Here is an 18,674-nt window from a genome sequence, read left to right on the forward strand (position 1 = left end):
GGCGAGGGCCAATGAGCTTGCGTTTTACAAGCTCATTTACCCTCGATGGGTACTAATCGGATATATGGTTGTTGTGATTTGTGAATTACTATAATTCCTATTTTAATAGTATTTTGTACATTTGTTTTTATGTTTTATTTGCAAAAGGTTTTAGTATAAGCCAAATCACAATTACAGAAAATGGAGCTAGGACTCCGTTGGCGTCTTCAATATGCAGCCACCTGGTATTGTTTACTTTTTTTGAAATGTATGTTTATTCTTGCATGTACCAGGTTTTTCTGAATACTTCTGGCGAGTTGTTCAGAGAAACCAGCCTATAGTGTGTGCACATTCAGGCGTTTCCATTACGATAGTGTTAGGAAGTTTTGCAAAAGTCCACCAACTTCAGAAGACTCGCACTTGTAGCACAGGTCTCCAACTAGTAGTATAGGTAGCAATGTTTGAGCAGCCAGGTTTAACTTGGGAGGGAGGAAGGGATGCAGTGGGGTACAAAGACCTTGGAGTACACACATAGACCAAAGAAACACTGACACACTAAGTTGTATAAAAATAATGATTTATTTTATATATACACACTAAGGTAAAGGTGAAGTACGGTAACACACAATGAGCAATTTAGAAAAACGAATACAATGTTTACAGTAAGTAAATCACTTTTGAAAATACTTGTATATTGGCAGTAATCAATTAAAGGTTAAGTAAAACACCTTTTGTAACAACTTTTAGAATATCTGTTTCAGATATGAATGAAACAAGACCAACATAAAGCAAGTCAAACTTGTCGTAGTTTCAGAGGTTTTAGTAGTCCATCCCCATCTATGTTTAAGTGTCTCTGGGCCATATTGGCGGGCCAAACAAGCAAGCAACAAGCTGTAGTAAGACATAGGGTCCACATGAAGTCTTCAGTAGCAAGTAACACTTTGTTTGGGGAAAAAGGTTCAGGGACCTTGGAAGGCTCCCTGAAGGCACACAGGAGCAGCAATGCAACGCTAGGTAAGTTCTTCCAAGAGTCTCGGCACCTTATACGTGAAGAAGAGAATGCAGCACAATGCACCGCGATGCAGCAGACCCGGTCACCAGATTCTTGATCAGGCAGACGAAAGAAGGGACATTGGAAAAGATCTTGCAACAGCAGTCAAGTGGAGGCTCCAAGCAAAGGAGTCTTCGTTGTTTTATTTTTTTATTTTTATTTTTTTGGCACCCTTTTCAAAGCACCACTAAAGAACGGCTACCGCCTGGTCGATTCGTCTCACTTTCTTGGTCCAATACTCTGGGAGGGCACTTCAAGGAGTGGAATCTTGCCTTTGAAGTCCAGAAGGAGTCCACGAAAGTTTCGGGAGGATTTGATCTTCGGGAGGCGATAAACAGCAAAATGGCCACAGGTCCCAGGGTCTTGGCAGTTTGCTGCCGTTGAAGGTCACAGCTCGTCATGGGATGTATCGATATGCGGGTCGTCTTGATACTGATTGGATTTGCCAGTCTAAGGGAGAGAGTCCTCCTTTTTTGGGCTCTCCTAACGTTTGGAAGAAGGGGTCGGACAGCAGCGGTTATTCAGAGGGCAGCTCCGGTCGCCGAAGTGGCTGGGCGTCTCTACCCTTCCTCGTCGTTCTTCAGTTCCAGTGGTACGCTTGCCTTCCGCCTCAGGATCCATGCCTCTTATGCAGGAACTGTCAATCGACACCCATGCACCATTCCAACAGTAGGTGGTGGCTGTTGGCTGTCCTTTTAGGACAGCTAGCTTCCGATTTGGAACAGGTGCCAGGCAGGCACAGCAGAAGACAAAGAACAGCAGAGTTGCAGAGCGTCCCTGGTTTCCTGTCCTCGCAGATTCACTGGCGCCTTGGTGGTCTTCACAAAGGCATCCTGCCGAAGGCCAAAGTCAAACAAGTACCTCCCCCACCATGAACGGCAGAAGGACCAAGTAAGGACAATCCATCTCGATTTGGCGAAAAAAGGAAACTGTTACCATTTTGAGTCAATGGAGACCCTTCTGTTGACTACTGCGACGGTGAGTAAGCCTGAAAGTAAAACTTGCCCAAAAGTAGGTAGGATAAAACGACTGCCACCATGGATTCAGATTAGCTTGTCACTGTAACCGAAACAGTTATAGGAGGAGTGAGAAAGGGGATACAATGTAGCCCTTCAGGACTCCACATAAGGTGGGGTGTACTGATCTCAAAATAGAAAAAGATCGGAAGGATATAAATATCCCCCTGACTTGGGAACATCTGTTCCCATAAGCATAATATCAGAAAATAAAAAGGTAAGCCCAAAGCGCTCCCATCAATGCTGCTCAAAGTTCTGGGTGCTCCAAAAGCCAAAGGCCGGTGCCATGAAACTTGGAGGAAAACATGACTCCAAGAAAAAGGTGTAAAAAGAAATATAAACTGTTCCCATAGATGTAAGGAATCAAGAGTAAGACTTGGACACAGTGGCATTATGGTGAAATTTGAAGACTTGTATTGATCAAATTAAAGTGAGGGTTGGGGAAATCCTACTTATCCCTAACTCTAAGAGGGGTTGCCCCTACCTCAACAAAACGAAGGAACGTCTGTGTCAGAATGTCCTAAACAACAAATTCTCCGTCCTGTGTCAAAATCCTAACCTGACCCTCCCACACTAAACTCAATGTAACGCGAAGGGGAAACTGTTTTTTTTTTTTTTTTTTGCTGTTCACCCTACAAAGAAAAAGGAGCCACAATACTCTATTATTGTAGATCTAAGAGCCTATTAATTTAGAAAAATGACATCATTCAGCACAATAATTAGAACAATGGATTCTTTGTTAACTTATTGAATGTAAAAAAGCAATTAAACATTATTTATTTAATTTATTTGCATTTTTAAAGCGCACAGCTGCCCTTGGGCATCGTGGTGCTATTACAGGAAGGTTGACTTAACATAGATGTATAATACAAGAACAGTGGGAATATGGTTACAAACATGGCAAAGTTCTGTGGTTACATAGGAACAGTAAGCATAGGCAAAGTTGTGTGTTATAGCTAATGTTCATTGTGGTGGTGTTTAAGTAACATTCACTTAAATAATATGGTTTTCAGTGCCTTTCTGAAGGCCATGAGGGATGGTTCAGCTCTCAGTTTGGGGGGTAAAGAGTTCCAGTATTTTGGGGCTAGAACTTCGAAGCTCGAGCCGCCTGCTTTAGCTCTGTTGAATTTGGGGACTGAGATTTGGTTTGCGTACAGGTCCCTTTTGGGTCTACGTGTCTGGACTGGTTGTATACGTTTGGTGAAGTAGCTAGGGGCGGATTGGGATATGCATCTGTGGGTGATGGTAAGAGTCTTGAATTGGATGCTTTCTTTGACTGGGAGCCAGTGAGCATTTTGTCTTGCTAAGGAGATGCGTTCCCTCCTAGGAATATTGATGGCAGCTCCCAGGGCATTATTCTGAGTGATTTGAAGTTTATTAATGTTTTTGGCCGAGGTGCCTAGTAGGAGGACGTTGCAGTAATACAATTTGGTACCTATGGTGGCTCTGGAAATGTTGATGCTGTTCGTAGTGGATAGGTGAGGCTTTACTGCATTGATTATCTTAGTTGTTAGTGCTGCTGAGGAGGAGATGTGATTAACATGTCTGTCCATGGACATGGTTGAATCTAGGTATACTCCCAAAGTTTTTACAGCCGAGGAGACTGGGATTACAGAGTTCTCAATTAGGAAGTTACTGTATTTCTTGTCTAGTTTGCTAAGGGATTCTCTTATCTACGTTGAGACGGAGGCTGTTAGCTGCCATCCAAGCCTGGATGATGGCATATGTGTTTTGCAGGGTTTTTAGGTCTTGTTCGTAGTCACCAGATAATGGGAGAAGAATGTGTGTATCGTCCGCATAATTGGTGAAAGTTATGCCGAATTCTTCTCGGTCGTTGAATAAAGGGAGGATGAAGAGGTTGTATAGTGTGGGTGAGGTGCAGGAACCTTGTGGTACTGCGCAGTTAATAGGGGAGGGAGTGGCTGACGTTTGGTCTGAGTAGACCCTCATAACCCTGCCCTCCAGGAAGGATGTGATCAAGGTTGTGGCCTCAGTGTAGAAGTGAGCCGTGGTGTTGAGGTGTGATTTTATGGTCGACTAGGTCGAACGCAGCCGATACGTCGGAGTAGGAGGATGGCACATTTGCCTTTATCCATGTGTCTTCGAAGTTGGTTTTTTAGGTCGAGTAGTGCTGACTCTATGCCATGGCGTGGACGGAAACCGGACTTTCGAAGGGATTGTGTCCTCTGACGTATTCCTTATCTTGATAGATCACTTCCAGCTTGCGGGCCTCGGAAAACAATTTCAGTATAGGGCGCTGCGCGTCAACGTCCCTCGAGTTGGTGTCCCTCGACAGCCTCCATATCGGCGCTGACGTCATCGTGCGTATAAATAGACTTGCGAAGCGTCCGTTGCTCAGTTCCGTTTTTCTGCGCTTCGTGGGCCTCGGAATCGTGTTGCTCAGTTCTTTTAAGTATTTATTATTATTCCTCGAAGATATCTTCTTCATTCGATGGCTTCCTCTTCCGAACCGTCGACCCCACGGTCTGGCTTCAAAAAGTATCGAGATTGTGGGAAGAAAATGTCGTTGACGGATCCTCACAGGATCTGTTTGTGGTGCCTGGGATCGGAGCATCACTGTTCGGAATGCGAGGACTGCATGTCCATGACGGCGAAAGCTTTGAAGGAGCGTAAGGGGAAGCTAAAAACAGTTAAGACTCTTAAAACTTCAACTTCTTCGAAAGTTTCCTTGGCAGAGTCGAGACATTCGTCTCCTCGCCGTCACAGGAAACGTTCTCGCTCAAGGTCTCGAAGCGGTTCCCATCAGTCTTCGAGATCTAAACACTCGACAAAGAGGCGTCGTAGATCTCCCTCTTGTTTGTCTTCTTCCACTTCCCCGGAAAGGGTCTCCTGCCCCACGAAACACAGCTCTCCAGCTAAGTGGGAGGAATTCCGTAAAAAAATGCTTAGCGTCTTCGAGAATGCGGCCTCGACCCCCTCGGAGACGGCTAAAGGTGATACCCTGGGTGAAAGATCGAAACGCCGCGAGTCGTTGCACCCGGCGAAAGAAACTGCCCAAGAGCGTCATGAATCCTCGAGCAAAAGCAGCAACACCGCAACATCGATGCCATCATCAAAGGTTCCTTTGACTCATAAATCTGCGTCATCGACGCCTTTATCGAAGTGCCCGTCGACACACAAATCGGTCGAATCGACGCCGCTGTCGACACCGATAAAGGACAGACCTACTGCTGTTACTACATCACAGTCAGTAGACATACCGAGGGCTTCGACCATGACCTCGAGGATGTCGTCGATAACCTCGACGACTCGGAGTAGGATTCCGATCCTCTCGAGTTCTTCGAGGCCTCTTCATACTTTTTCGATGCCTTTTTTGGTTTTATCAAAGCCTTTGACTTCCGCGTCGACAACTTCGACGTTTTCTCAACCGGTGACTACAAGCCTGGCCCCTTCTGCTTTAGAAATGGGTTTTAAACCATACCCAAGGTCAGATTATTTCAGAGCTTTGTCCTCTATATATGAGGAAGGGGAGGATTCTGACCATGAAAGGCACTTTGGGTTACAGAGGACCACACCTATACCAGACGAATTTATCTCTGAAGAGAACAGATTGAAGGACCTTGAGGCAAGTGGTTTAGATACTTCTCCAGAAGTATAATTCACTAAACCAGACCCAGGGGAACATGCTGAGACCCCTTATAGGGTCTTAATGGCCAGAATAATAGAGTTCATGGGGTGGTCTACACCTTCTTTTCAATAGGATGATCTTACGGACATTTTACTTAAAGGCCCACAGGTAGATCCTGTGGTTCCCTTTCATGCTGCATTGCAGAGAAAAATATCTGTCAACTGGGAAACTCCTGAGGTTATCCCGGCAGTTAACAAAAAACTATCTGCTAAATATAGGGTATCTGCTTCTGACCCTGAATATTTGAGCAAACATCCATCTCCAGAGAGTTTGGTTGTACAAGCAGCAACTTCATCGATCAGTAGATCTGCATACCATACTATTCCACAAGAGAGGGATGATAAAAGGTTTCACGCTATGTCAAAAAAGGACTTATCGGCATGTAGCATGGCGCTTAAATCCATTAATGCTATTTGCACGCTCGCAAGTTTCAGCCATACAGTTTGGGATTGTGCTTAATCTGCGGCTGACTATCTCCCGGAATGAGAGGAAAGGGAAGCATTTCTGAACATTAAAGATGGTAAAGACGCAATGTGTGAGTCCCTTCAAACTGGCATTGAATCTGCTGACAGTATCAGCAGGGCCATGGCGGCAAGTACTACAATCCGCAGATTTGCCTGGTTGCGAAAGTCTGGTTTTGCTCCAGAGGTACAGGCCAGACTTTTGAATATGCCCTTTGACGGCACTTCTTTGTTTGGTAAGAAGGCTGATGACAGCCTAGAGAAGTTACAAACATCCAAGGCAGCAGCAAAACCTCTTGGAGCTGCAATCTGTCAAACTCTGTATCGCCCCTCAGGAACATCTTGGAGGGGTAGGTCCTTTCGCTTTTATTCCGCATTTGGGAAAGGCAGAGGACAGCCGGCTCAAAAACGATTCACCCGCGGTGGATGGGTTAAAAGTACAAAAGCCGCAGCGGCAGCAGGTGCCTCCTTGCCCTCGGCATCTGTGTCAGCCGCCTTTGAACCACTCTGAGGTCTCTCCTCACAAGACACCAGTAGGGGGCAGGTTAACTCAACATCTGACGGAATGGCAGGCTATTGCGTCAGATGTTTGGGCATTGGCGACAGTTGCCCAAGGTTACTGCCTGCCCTTTCTACGCACCTCTGAGTCATCCACCGGGGAACAACTCTTTGAAGTTTCCAGATCCGCTCCTTTCGCAGGAGATTCTAGACCTGCTAGAGAAAGGTGCCATGGAACCGGTACCTGTAGCGGAGAGGAACAAGGGTTGGTTTTCCCCCTACTTTCTAGTACCGAAGAAGGACAGAGGACTGAGACCCATCTTGGATTTAAGAGAATTGAACAAATTCCTCAGGAAGGACAAGTTCAAGATGGTAACTCTCTCTCAGATCCTTCAGGCCCTCCAGCTTCAGGACTGGCTGGTATCTCTAGACCTTCAGGATGCTTATGTCCATGTGCCAATCCATCTCAAACAGGAAATACCTAAGGTTCGCAATTGGCAACTCTCACTATCAATTTCGAGTTCTGCCATTTGGGCTGACCTCCGCCCGAGGGTCTTCACCAAGCTAATGTCGGTAGTGGCTGCATCCTTCTCCTCTCTCACTGTCTGGGGTGGGTGGGCGTATAATCCTCACGAGTTTGTCATTTAGATGGAACAGTAATTGCCCTGACCGCCACTCTTTCTCTTGCCCTTGTGGTATGCGTGTTCCTTGTGATGATACTGACCGTGCTGGCTCTGACATCACTTGCGCCACTTCCCCTGCTGTGCTCAATGTTGGTGTTATATCCGCTATGGATAATGGTGACACCTCTCCTCCCCCTGGCAGCATTTGGCTCCTGTCGCACAATGCTCGTAGCCGCGTTATCTCCATCTGTGCATGCGCTAACTGGCGGTCTAATTCTCCAGTGATATGTTTTAAATTCACAGGGGATGCGCTTGTTGGGCCAAACAAACCTCCTTTATCATAGGGGGGTGGTGCTGTGGCAACTGCTCCTGTTGTAGGTGTAGGAGTTGGACATGCTGGTACGTACAGGGGCTCACTATATCCCACTGCTGGTCTGGACATTAGAGGATATATTTTAGTTGTATCGCCTTCAGCTGTAATGGTTGTGCATTCGCCCTTTGGCGTTCCGCTTACCTCTTCCTGCATTTTCTGTGTTTCATTCACTTTCTCCTTATTTACCTCTGCTGCAGGCGTAACTTCTTCAAACATTCGCCATAGGTCTAGTACTTCCCTTCTGTTTTGCTTTTGTTTCCCCTTACCTTGCTAACAAGTGTGTAGATACTGGATCCAATACTCTCTTGTCGAATGACCCACCCTCTGGCCAGATTGGCGTCACACTGTCCCCTTTTATCTCCGTCAACCATTGATCGTGGTATTTTTGTATTTTCTCACTGTATAATGGAAGGTGCTGACAAATGTGCTAGTGGTGTTATTCCCCCATGACGATGTTTCCTTTCCTCCCTTTGTCTGTACTTACCTTTCGACCTCCCTTTCCCCTTAATCACTTCTTCACCAGTGGTAAAATATACCACGAGTCATTTTTGTAATTTGTATGCACATATATGTATCAAGATATATATATATATATATATATATCAACCCCCTTTTCAACGTTAACCTTTTAGTTATTGCATGTTCAAATTCAACAGTCCATTGTTGCATATTTTGCCACTTTAACCACAAATTTTTCACAGTACTTGGATATCCTTGACAAAAATGGACAGAACACAAAAGTACATATAACACTTATCATGTACATGCACTACCTGCGCGCGTTTTCTCCCCGTTGCTCTTTTTTCCACCCCATTCCCGTTTCGCCTACTCTTCTCATTCACTCCCCACCTCTTACACCCTCTTACTCTTTTCCAAGAATCCTTTCTTACCCAGAAAAAGAATGTTCTAAATAACTACTCCGAGTCTACTCAATATACGAGACTCCTACTATTTTCTCTGTAACTTCACTTATTTATTCTGCACTGGACGAGACAAAGCTACGCGGCGCCACCTTCTACCCCGTTCGGGCTAGGATACCACTTCTTTTTCTCTTCACGTCTTGCCAAACCTAATGGCCATATAAAGGATAGATCAGAAAAGCCTCATCATCACTCACACAGGCCCTACTCTTCCCTACTACCTGTTACCACCTGTCCCCCCTATTTCCCCCCTTACCTTTCCTTCGTAACCGGCACTCACGTGTTCAGTCAGGTGACCCGAGGGTCGCCGCCGCTCGCAGTCCGACCCCAGTTAGGCTCGCACCCCAACCAAGCCGTGGCCCGCCTCGGCGAGCAGCTTTTCAGTCGGGTATTGGTCAACCGGGAACCCTTGACCCTTCGTAGTGCGCACCGGCTGGTCGGCCTCAGAGGCTATGGTTTCGCTGGGGGGCGTCCCGGATCTCGCTGCTCGGCGCCGACCTCGCTGCACCTCTTCGATCACGTCGGGGTCACCAAATGTTTGTGCTCACCCTTACTCACACGCGTGAAATGAATAAAAGACACTCCCTGGGCAGGGAATAAAACACAAAAGAGCAGGCTGCGAGAGTTCAAGGAAAAGTTTATCTAGATCTCTGAGCGCGCTCTGGTCACATCAAGTTACAACACATTTATATAGTACATCTACATTTTTAACATATGATGCTACGTTGGACCAGGATTGGTCAGCCGTGGTGGCAACTTAGGTGTGGGCATCATCTCTTCCTCGGGGTTGGTTGCTTGGTTGGCGGGAGGATTGACGTCAGACATTTGTGCTCCGGATGGGTGAAGGTCAGGTCGCTGTGAACACGGTGGTCACTATCTAAGCTAAGAAAATACATTCTGAGTAATGCATGCACTAAATAATAGTTGATCAAAGGACTCTTTGTAGTGTATCATGTTATACAAATCACTCAAGGGTTTATACCATCTACACATTTGGGTTATACAGGTCACAGGTGTAAGGGCCTTGACCACTATAATACTGTCATTGAACTATAGGGTTAGTCTCACAATAATCTCAGGTATGTGGCACTTGTTAGTATTGGGCATGATATACTGCACAGGGGTCTAATGTTAGTTAGGGGCCTGCTGGATGGGTTTCATCGTATGGTTGGCAGTCTGGCACATGAAAGGGATGCCTCGCAAGGACACAGGATTAGAATGGCAATAAGTTTCAATTGGTGAGGGTAAGAGGGCAAGGACACTTTTGTGGAGATGAACGTGCTGTGTGCTTGGCTCATGTTGGTTCACATGTGGGACAGTGATCTCGGAGGAAAAGGGATGTGTTACATTTATTATTTGTTGCAAGCAGCTCCGGACTCAGCGTGAGAATGGAGCTGCAGAGTTTTCCAGTTGGAGTGGGGACGAGGGTGGGGGCCATGTGGTCCGAGCTACAGTGGCGGGCAAAAGGGAGAGATGTGTTTTGTACTATCGCAGTGAAGCCTGGCTACCAAGATGGAGTCGAAAGGGGGTACAATAAAATTGATGCCCTGTGTCCTGCTCGGTGGTCCCATCTACGCGAATATAACCACAAGGTAGTATCGCATAAGGGCGAGGGGCGTACCCACCACTAGAGGCACTTGGTCCAAGTTTTGTACTGAGAAGTGATGGTAGAGAGGGGCCTATTGGCCCCTCGCTCCCACACAAGTGTAAGGAGGGAAGAGATCCACATCTACCCCTACTTAGACGATTGGTTGATCAGAGCAGTATCTTCGGAACAAGCTCAGATCCAACTAGATTGTCTGCCACTTCCTTCACAAACTGGGATTCTCCCTCAATTTGAAGAAGTCACAGATGATACCATCACAGAGACTCCAGTTTATCAGAGCGGTCCTGGACACTTCCCTGGGGAAAGCCTCGCCACCAGAGGTGACGGCTCAAGATATACTGCAGATGGTCACCACGTTTCAAAATGCCCAACGTCTCCCAGCCTTCGACTTTTTGAGGTTGCTAGACCTCATGGCATCCTGCATCTTCCTTGTGCCAGAGGCTCGCCTGAGAATGAGATCCCTCCAGTGGCACTAAGAACCCAGTGGTCGCAATTCTCAGGAAGAATGACAGATCTCCTTCACGTCCCAGGCAAAGTGGCTTGAGACCTTCAGTGGTGGGCCTGTCAGGAGAACATTTTGACAGAACTGTTTTGGCAACCATGGCCGGAGATAACAGTAGTCACGGATGCCTCACTCACGGGGTGGGGAGCCCATGCCAACAACTTGGCCATCAGCAGTCGTTGGCCTCCATCGGATTCCAGACTACATATCAACCTGTTGGAGCTGAGAGCTATCAGACTAGTGCTGATGGCTTTTCTGCCATCTGTACAAGGGAAACATTTCCTAATAATGACAGACACCACAGTGGCCATGCACTACTTCAACAAAAGAGGATGCGTAGGATCACTGCCACTGTGCAGAGAGGCGATGCAGCTCTGGTTTTGGGCAATTCAAGAAGGAATCTCTATCGGCAGTTCAGTTAGCTGGAGAGAAGAACTTGACAGCGGATGCTCTGAGCAGGCAGAACAGTCTCCCACGAGTGGGAGATAGCTCAGGAAGTCCATCAAGTGATCTTCACCCTTTGGGGAACCCCTCAAGTGGATCTGTTCACCACCAGTATCAACAGGAAGTGCGATCAGTTTTGTTCAAGGGAATTTTCCCCGAGAGGAGCTCTAGGGGACGCGTTTGTAGTGGACTGGGAGTTTCCACTTTTGTACGCGTTTCCTCCAGTCCCTGTCATTCCTCAGATAATCAGGAGGTTGAGAAGATTCCGGAAGACTATGATGCTAATTGCCCCAGACAGGGCTAGGAGAATGTGGTACCCGGAACTTCTGGACATGTCCATCTGCCCTCAGATTTGTCTTCCGCACAGGCAGGATCTTCTCTCACAGAAGGGAGGTCAGGTTCTCCATCCAGACATCAGAACCCTCAACCTTCACGCTTGGTTTCTGAAAGGTTGAGATACAAGGATTAGGACCTCCCAGATGACGTCATGGAGGTGTTGCTTTCGGCTAGAAGGCCAGCAACAAAGACTTTATACTGCTGCCGTTGGAACTGGTGTAGAGAAAAGAATATCGAACCCTTTTCATGCGGTACACCAATGGCGTTATCTTTTTTGCTCTATTTGGCGAATTCAGGTCTTCAAGTTGGTACGATCAAGGGCTACCTCGCAGCGCTGTCGATCTTCAAGCGCACTGCGGAGGAGCCATCATATTTCAAATCACCCCTAGTAATCCAATTTCTGAAGGGGTTGACTAATGTCTATCCCCCAAAGCCGTTCCAAGTTCCCTTGTGTGACTTACATTTCCTGATGGGTACTCCATTTGAACCACTCCATTCTTGTTCATTAAGATTTTTCACCCTTAAAACAGTCTTACTTGTTGCTTTGACATCTGCCAGAAGAGTGAGTGAATTACAAGCTCTATCTTGCAAACCTCCTCATGCAATTTTTCACAAAGACAAAGTTGTCCTCCAAGTGAAGCCTAATTTCCTCCCAAAGGTAGTCTCTGAATTTCACATCACTCAGAAGATAACCTTACCTTCATTCTATACTCCTCCCCATCCAGGGAAAGAGGAAGAGAGGCTACATAGTCTGGATCCAAGGCGAGCTTTGAGTTTTTACATCAGCAGACTTGCTAGGATAAGGCAAGCAGAACAACTGTTTATAGGTTATGCAGGACACAAATTAGGATTGCCAATCACAAAACAGACCATTTCAAGATGGATTATTTTAGCTATTCTAGAATGCTACAAATTGGCAGGGAAAGAGCCCCCTCAACACCTTAGGGCTCATTCAACCAGGGGTATCACAGCCTCTTTGGCCCTCCAGAGAGGGCTACCGATTCGAGACATATGTGCGGCTGCCACCTGGTCGTCCGCACATACCTTTAAAAAAATTCTAGAATCTGGATTCCTCCTCTAGCCAGGAGACAAGATTTGGCAAAGCTGTGTTAAACTCTGTTCATTCTTAAAGGGAAATATTCAAAATTTACTCCCACCTCCGTTTACACACCACTGCTATGGGAGTCTATCAAGATAAGGAATACGTCGAAGGACACAATCCCTTTGAAGAACAAGTTACTTTTTTACCTTGTAACGTTCTTTCGATGGGATGTTCCTCTGACATATTCCTTATCGCCCCTCCCATCCATCCCCTCAGTAAAACTTCCCTTGTAGTTGCAGCTTACGCTGCTTCAAGGTCAATAACCAATTCATGCACAGCTACTCTTAAGCTTCAAAACGGAACTGAGCAACGGACGCTGCGCCAGTCTATTTATACGCACGATGACATCGGCGCCGATACGGAGGCTGTCGAGGGACACCAGCTCGAAAGACATCGACGCGCAGTGCCCTCTACTAAAAAAAAAAAAAAAAAAAAAATTCCGAGGCCAGCAAGTGGAAGTGATCTATCAAGATAAGGAATACGTCAGAGGTACATCCCATCGAAAGAACGTTACAAGATAAGAAGTAACTAGTTCGTCTTTTGCCTAGGATGTTGTGTAGGTCGAGGTAGGCTTGTATCTGTAGATAAGCAGCCCCGTCCAGGATTTTCAACAAGAATGGCACGGTTGTGATTGGCCTGTAGTTATTAGGCGAGTCTGGGTCTAGGGTTGGCTTTTTTAGCAATGGGCGAACCCAGGCTTCCTTGAGAGCGGAGGGTACTGAGCCGGTGGTAAATGATGCGTTGATGAAGGTTACAATGAATGGTGCTAGGGGCACGACAGTCTTTGATTATGTTTGCTGGGCAGATGTCCCCTTTGCAGAGTGAGGGTTTTATTTGTTTCATGATTAGGACCTCGGGAATGGTTACCTTTCTAAAGGTAAATGGCGGTGGTGAGTTGCTATCATAGGGTGCTTGGGGTTGGGCGAGGATTGCGTTTTGTGGGGAGACTTGGGCAGGTTGTCTAGGTTGGCTTTGATTTTCTTTTGGAGTAGGTCTGATTTGTCAAGCATGGCTTTCTAAATATCATTGCACCATTTCTTGCCTTTGTCCGTTTGGTGTTTGGACGTGGGAGGTGTGACTAGCTCATTGAAGATGGCGAATAGTTCTTTTGAGTGTGATTGGGCATTGTCGATTCTAGTATTGTATGTAGCAGCTTTGGCGTTGGCTATGGCGCTTTTGTATTGTTTAGCGATGGTTAGGTTTGAGTCACGCAGCGGGGTGGAGGGGCAGGATTGCCATTTCTTTTAAGCGTGTCTTTTGAGTGTTTTTAGGTCTCGTAGGTCTTGGTTGCACCATGAATTGGCGTGGAAACTTTTTTTTGCTTTTTTGGTCTCTAGAGGGGCAACTGTGTCGATGATCTCTCTGATAGTGATGTTGTAAAGTTCAACGAGATCATTAGGGTTATCTGAGATGGGTGATGCTGAGGTTTCTAGGAGTGGGCCGATTATTCTTTGGTGAGCAGTTTTTTGGATCTGGCAAGGGCAGCTTGTATGGGAGGGTTTTGAGCGATTGCGACATTTGTTGGAATGTGAAGGTGGATGAGGTGGTGATCGGTCCAAGGTTGTGGAGTGTTTGAGCTGATATCTACCTTACAGTTGTGGTCGACTAACCAGTCTGATATGCGGCCTTTGCAGTGGGTGGCAGAGTCAACTCTCTGGATGAATTGGGCATCCAGAAGGGCTTTAGCAAAGGTTTTGCTATGTTTGTCTTTTGTGTCATTGAATCCGAGGTTCAGGTCTCCTAGGAGTATGGCTCTGGTATTGGGTTTGAGCTTGTTAACTATAAGGTGTAGGATGTCAGCTTGGAAGTTCAGGAGTGGGCCTGGAGGTTGGTAGATAAGGTGCATTGTCATGGTGTCGTTAGGTGTGAGGGGGATTTTTACTGATAAGGCATGGAAGTTCTCGGATGTGGTAGATTTAATTTGTCTGGCCTTCAGTATTTCTTTAACTATTAAGGCCACACCTCCGCCTTTGTGTGTTGGTCTATCTTGATGGAGGATGATGTACCCAGGGGGGAGGGATTGGCATATGGCTGGTACAGAAACTTCATGGAGCCAAGTATCATTTAATGGCTAGCGTGTCTAGCTCGAGGTCGGAGGTTAGGTCATGTATTTCTGTGGCATGGGCTTGTAGAGATCTTACATTGAGGGCAATTTGGATTTGGGAGGGTTCATGTGTGTTAGGTTTGGTGGTGTTGGTGTGGTGTTTGGTGGAGGGGTGCTGAGGATTGGAGATAGAAGTGGTTGTGGTAGGTGGGAGGAGTGTATGAAGTGTGGGTTTGTGAGTGGTTTTGGTGGGTGCAGTGGTTGTGCAGGTTCCTAGTGAAGTGTTTCTTATGTGTACTGTTGGTGTGTGGGATGTGATTCTCTGAGTGGATTTGGGCTTAGTGACAGTGTTGGTGGGAGGGGTGGCAGTGAGGAGGTGATTATGGAGCTTATATGTGATTAAGGCTGGTAGGAACGGTGTACGTGGAATGGAGTCAGAGCATGGAGGCCTGTTGAGGTAGTGGGATGTCATGTTTAGTATGATGGGTGAGGCCTAATACACAATGGGCAGAGTTGACTTAGGCTAGGAGCATACACAATAGGCAGGTTTGACTTTGGCTAGGGGCATACACAATAGGCAGGTTTGACTTTGGCTAGGAGCATACACAATAGGCAGGTTTGTCTTTGTCTAGGAGCATACACAATAGGCAGGTTTGACTTTGTCTAGGAGCATACACAATAGGCAGGTTTGACTTTGGCTAAGGGCATACACAATAGGCAGGTTTGACTTTGGCTAGGGGCATACACAATAGGCAGGTTTGACTTTGGCTAGGAGCATACATAATAGGCAGGTTTGTCTTTGTCTAGGAGCATACACAATAGGCAGGTTTGACTTTGTCTAGGAGCATACACAATAGGCAGGTTTGACTTTGGCTAAGGGCATACACAATAGGCAGGTTTGACTTTGGCTAAGGGCATACACAAGAGGCAGGTTTGACTTTGGCTAGGAGCATACACAATAGGCAGATTGTGGCTAGAGTTAGGTGAGTGCGGGTTAGGCCTCAGCTAGGTGGATGCAGATAAGCAGGTGTATCAGTGCAGGAGAGTATACAGTTGGCAGGTAATTCTGATCAATATGCTAGAGTGGCTAAGTCTGACAGAGTGAAGGGAAGCGCAGGCTGCATATGCTGAACAGGGACAGCACAATGGCTATGATTGTTACTATACATAAATACATACATAGAGATAACCATGGTGAGGGGTGGCAGAGTGGGTGAGAGAGGGGTGCTGATCACCCATGGTGAGTCCGTTATTTGCGGGACGCAATGGTAAACCTTAATGTAGCAAACCGGGTCACTGTTGAGGAGTATGGGTTAATAATGGTGATATGCTTTAGGCGCCGAGGTGGTGTCAGGTTGTGGAGTGATGGAGTCAGCTGGTTGCGGGCTGTAACAGGATGAGGGCATCACATGAATGACACAATGAACATTAGGCGGAGATGCTGACTTCTCATGCACAGTACCTGAGCTGGACCGTCATCTGGTGGGTGGTTGGTCCTTTTGGGCCGAGGGGCAGCGTTCCTGGCAGTCGGCAGGGACCGGCAAGGACAGGCGTTGTGCCTTAGCTTTCCGTGCCTTTTCTTTTTGGGCCCGGCTTCGCCTTTCCGGCCATTATTGATTGGATATTAGAGGCACAGTGAGCCAATCAATACAAGAGGTGGACATCTTTGAGTAGTTGGAACGCTCGTGGTTCAGAATGGCGGCGGGTATATTTCACAGCTTTCCTTCAGTGAATGCTATTAATATAGCATTATGTGGACAGCGTACAGTGCTGCGCTGCGCATGCAGGCATTACACTATATTTCCTCATGAGCGCTCGATGCGTGGATTGCGGCAGTAAAAATGGTCATCTGGATGGTGTGGGCCCTATCACTTACCTGCTGGGCAAGGCAGGGTTGTGGGTGGTTCTGCTCCTGCAGCAGGTGTGGGCTCCGGCTCCACTGGTAGGCTTCTTGTGTTGGACAGGCAGTGCCTTAGCTTTCCGTGCCTTTGTTTTCCGGTTTTTGTATATCAACAGTCACAGAGGCAAGTTTGCCAGTGTCACTAATACAGTATTTAGATCTGATGCTGCTTGGAATGAGGAAATGAGCATTTCGTAAAGGACAGTGTCTTGTTCCCAGAAACATTAGGGCAGGACGAACACTGCTCACAAACCAATGAAGATAAGAAACCCACAAGTCCTCTTCAATGAAACTGAATAGCTTTTCAGTTGCACACATTATGCCATTCCACATCAAAGTATGACATGCCCAAATAAAAAGGCATATATAACCCCCCAAAAAAAACACCACCTCGTGCACTCGTACCATACATGTGACAAAGAGAATTGGAGCTCATAAACTAACTGTATATGTTCTAAACGAACAAAGCATAGTTGGAAATGTATCCTGCAATTATATTACATCTTAACCTACACTTGAGTATCAGCTCATGCACCAAACTAAGAGTGCAGTAGTTTTAATCCAGTTTACGATCACCAGAGCATGTAATGCTCAAAGTCTTTGCTATACACTGATTAGTGTGAGAGGTGCGTACATTCTAATGAACATTTATAAAGGAAGAAGGGACGCCAACGAGGAGTTTCAACTGTGAAAGAGGCCATTCTTTCTGAACACGTGGCCAGGCTGCTTCAGGGGGTAGACCGTTCATTTCATGGCGTAGCCTCAAGGGTGATGCCTTAATGCCAGACAGAGAAGGTTGGGAAAAATTTAGAAATATCTGTATCCCTTATTGTCCGGTGGCCCCTCGCGGCAGGGAACCTTAACGGAAAGATTCAAGTTGTGGTCACAGAGGGAGGTTTGACAAAGGCAACAGTGAGAGTGACCCGCCTGGGCATTCTCGATGCTAGTTTTATTTTATTTTTTGAAGCACCAAAAGTCCACACAGGTACAGGTTCTGCAGAAAGGAGTCGACAACCGGTCTCCTGGTTGTAAACTTCCTCTCAGCTACTAGCTAAGTCAAAGGGAATGGACTACCTAATGGCTATAGATGGACTGATATTCCCCTCTGCCCCCCCCCCCCTCACTGTTTTACAAATTCAAGAGTCCCACAGTTTGTATCAGCTCAGCCAGATCCAACCACTAGCACCATATGTAAGGGATCAATAGTAAGACTCGGACACAGTGGCATTATGGTGATTGTTAAAGACCTTTATTGATAACATTAAGAGCGGGTTGGGGAAATCCTGCCTATCCCCAACTCTAGGAGGGGGTTCATGCCTCAACAGCGTCCAAAATCCTAACCTGAACCTCACACACTAAACTCAATATATCGTGAAGTGGAAAATGTCTTTTAGCTGATGAACTGCAGCTCCTTTCTAAATTTCCAACAAAGTTGCAAAGTGTAAAAGAAACCGACAAAGTTCTACCAGTTACAGGGGTTCTTGCTTTCCCCTGGATTTCTCGGTTTTTAATGTTCTTCACTTTCACACTACCATACTCACAATCTGAAGTGGGATGGCGCTCCCCAGAGTTAACTCCGGTTTACACAGTTCATCAACTCAAGATATACTATTTCTCTCGATCTCTGTTTGGGTTATACCATTCCGCAATCTAAAGGGGTATGAGCCTTCCCTTGAGATTTTCACAGTTCCACAATGAACCAGCTCAGAGTATGTCCCTTCCCCTGAGCTGTCCTAGCTTTTCCATAGTTTACAGGTTTCACAATTCACTGGCTCAAGGGCTATCCCCCTTCCCCTGAGCTTTCTTGACTTTACCACAGTTCAGACTCCACCTGCAAAAGGGGACGGAAACTTCCTTCCTCTAGATTCCACACATTTGGGGAACTGCTTTCCCCCTTTTCCAAGTTTTGATAGTGTGCGGGTCACAGACTCTCTGTATGCCTGGTTTACTCTTCTGCCAGGACTTTCTTAATTGGTTCATAATTTGGGTGCTGGTCCCAAACTCGCACTTCTCATCAGTAATCACCTTCTCTTTTATATGGTTCCTAGATTCTTGAATTCTCCAGCATGGGGTCAGGCATGGATTCACATGCTCATGAATATTCCCCGTCGTCCGGATGGGAATCCTCGGTAAAGAAATAATCAGTTTCATTTTGGAACTGCTTTTCTCC

At 46.5% G+C, this 18,674-nt stretch overlaps 1 protein-coding gene across 12 annotated transcripts in view; it reads left to right on the top strand.

Moving 5' to 3' along the window:
- The window catches only part of ARFGAP1 (ARF GTPase activating protein 1), a 369,057-nt gene that overhangs the window by 156,597 nt on the left and 193,786 nt on the right, over positions 1 to 18,674 (top strand). The window lies entirely within an intron of this gene.

Source organism: Ambystoma mexicanum, chromosome 3p, assembly GCF_040938575.1.
Source record: "Ambystoma mexicanum isolate Mex_15411 chromosome 3p, UKY_AmexF1_1, whole genome shotgun sequence".
NCBI lineage: Eukaryota > Metazoa > Chordata > Amphibia > Caudata > Ambystomatidae > Ambystoma > Ambystoma mexicanum.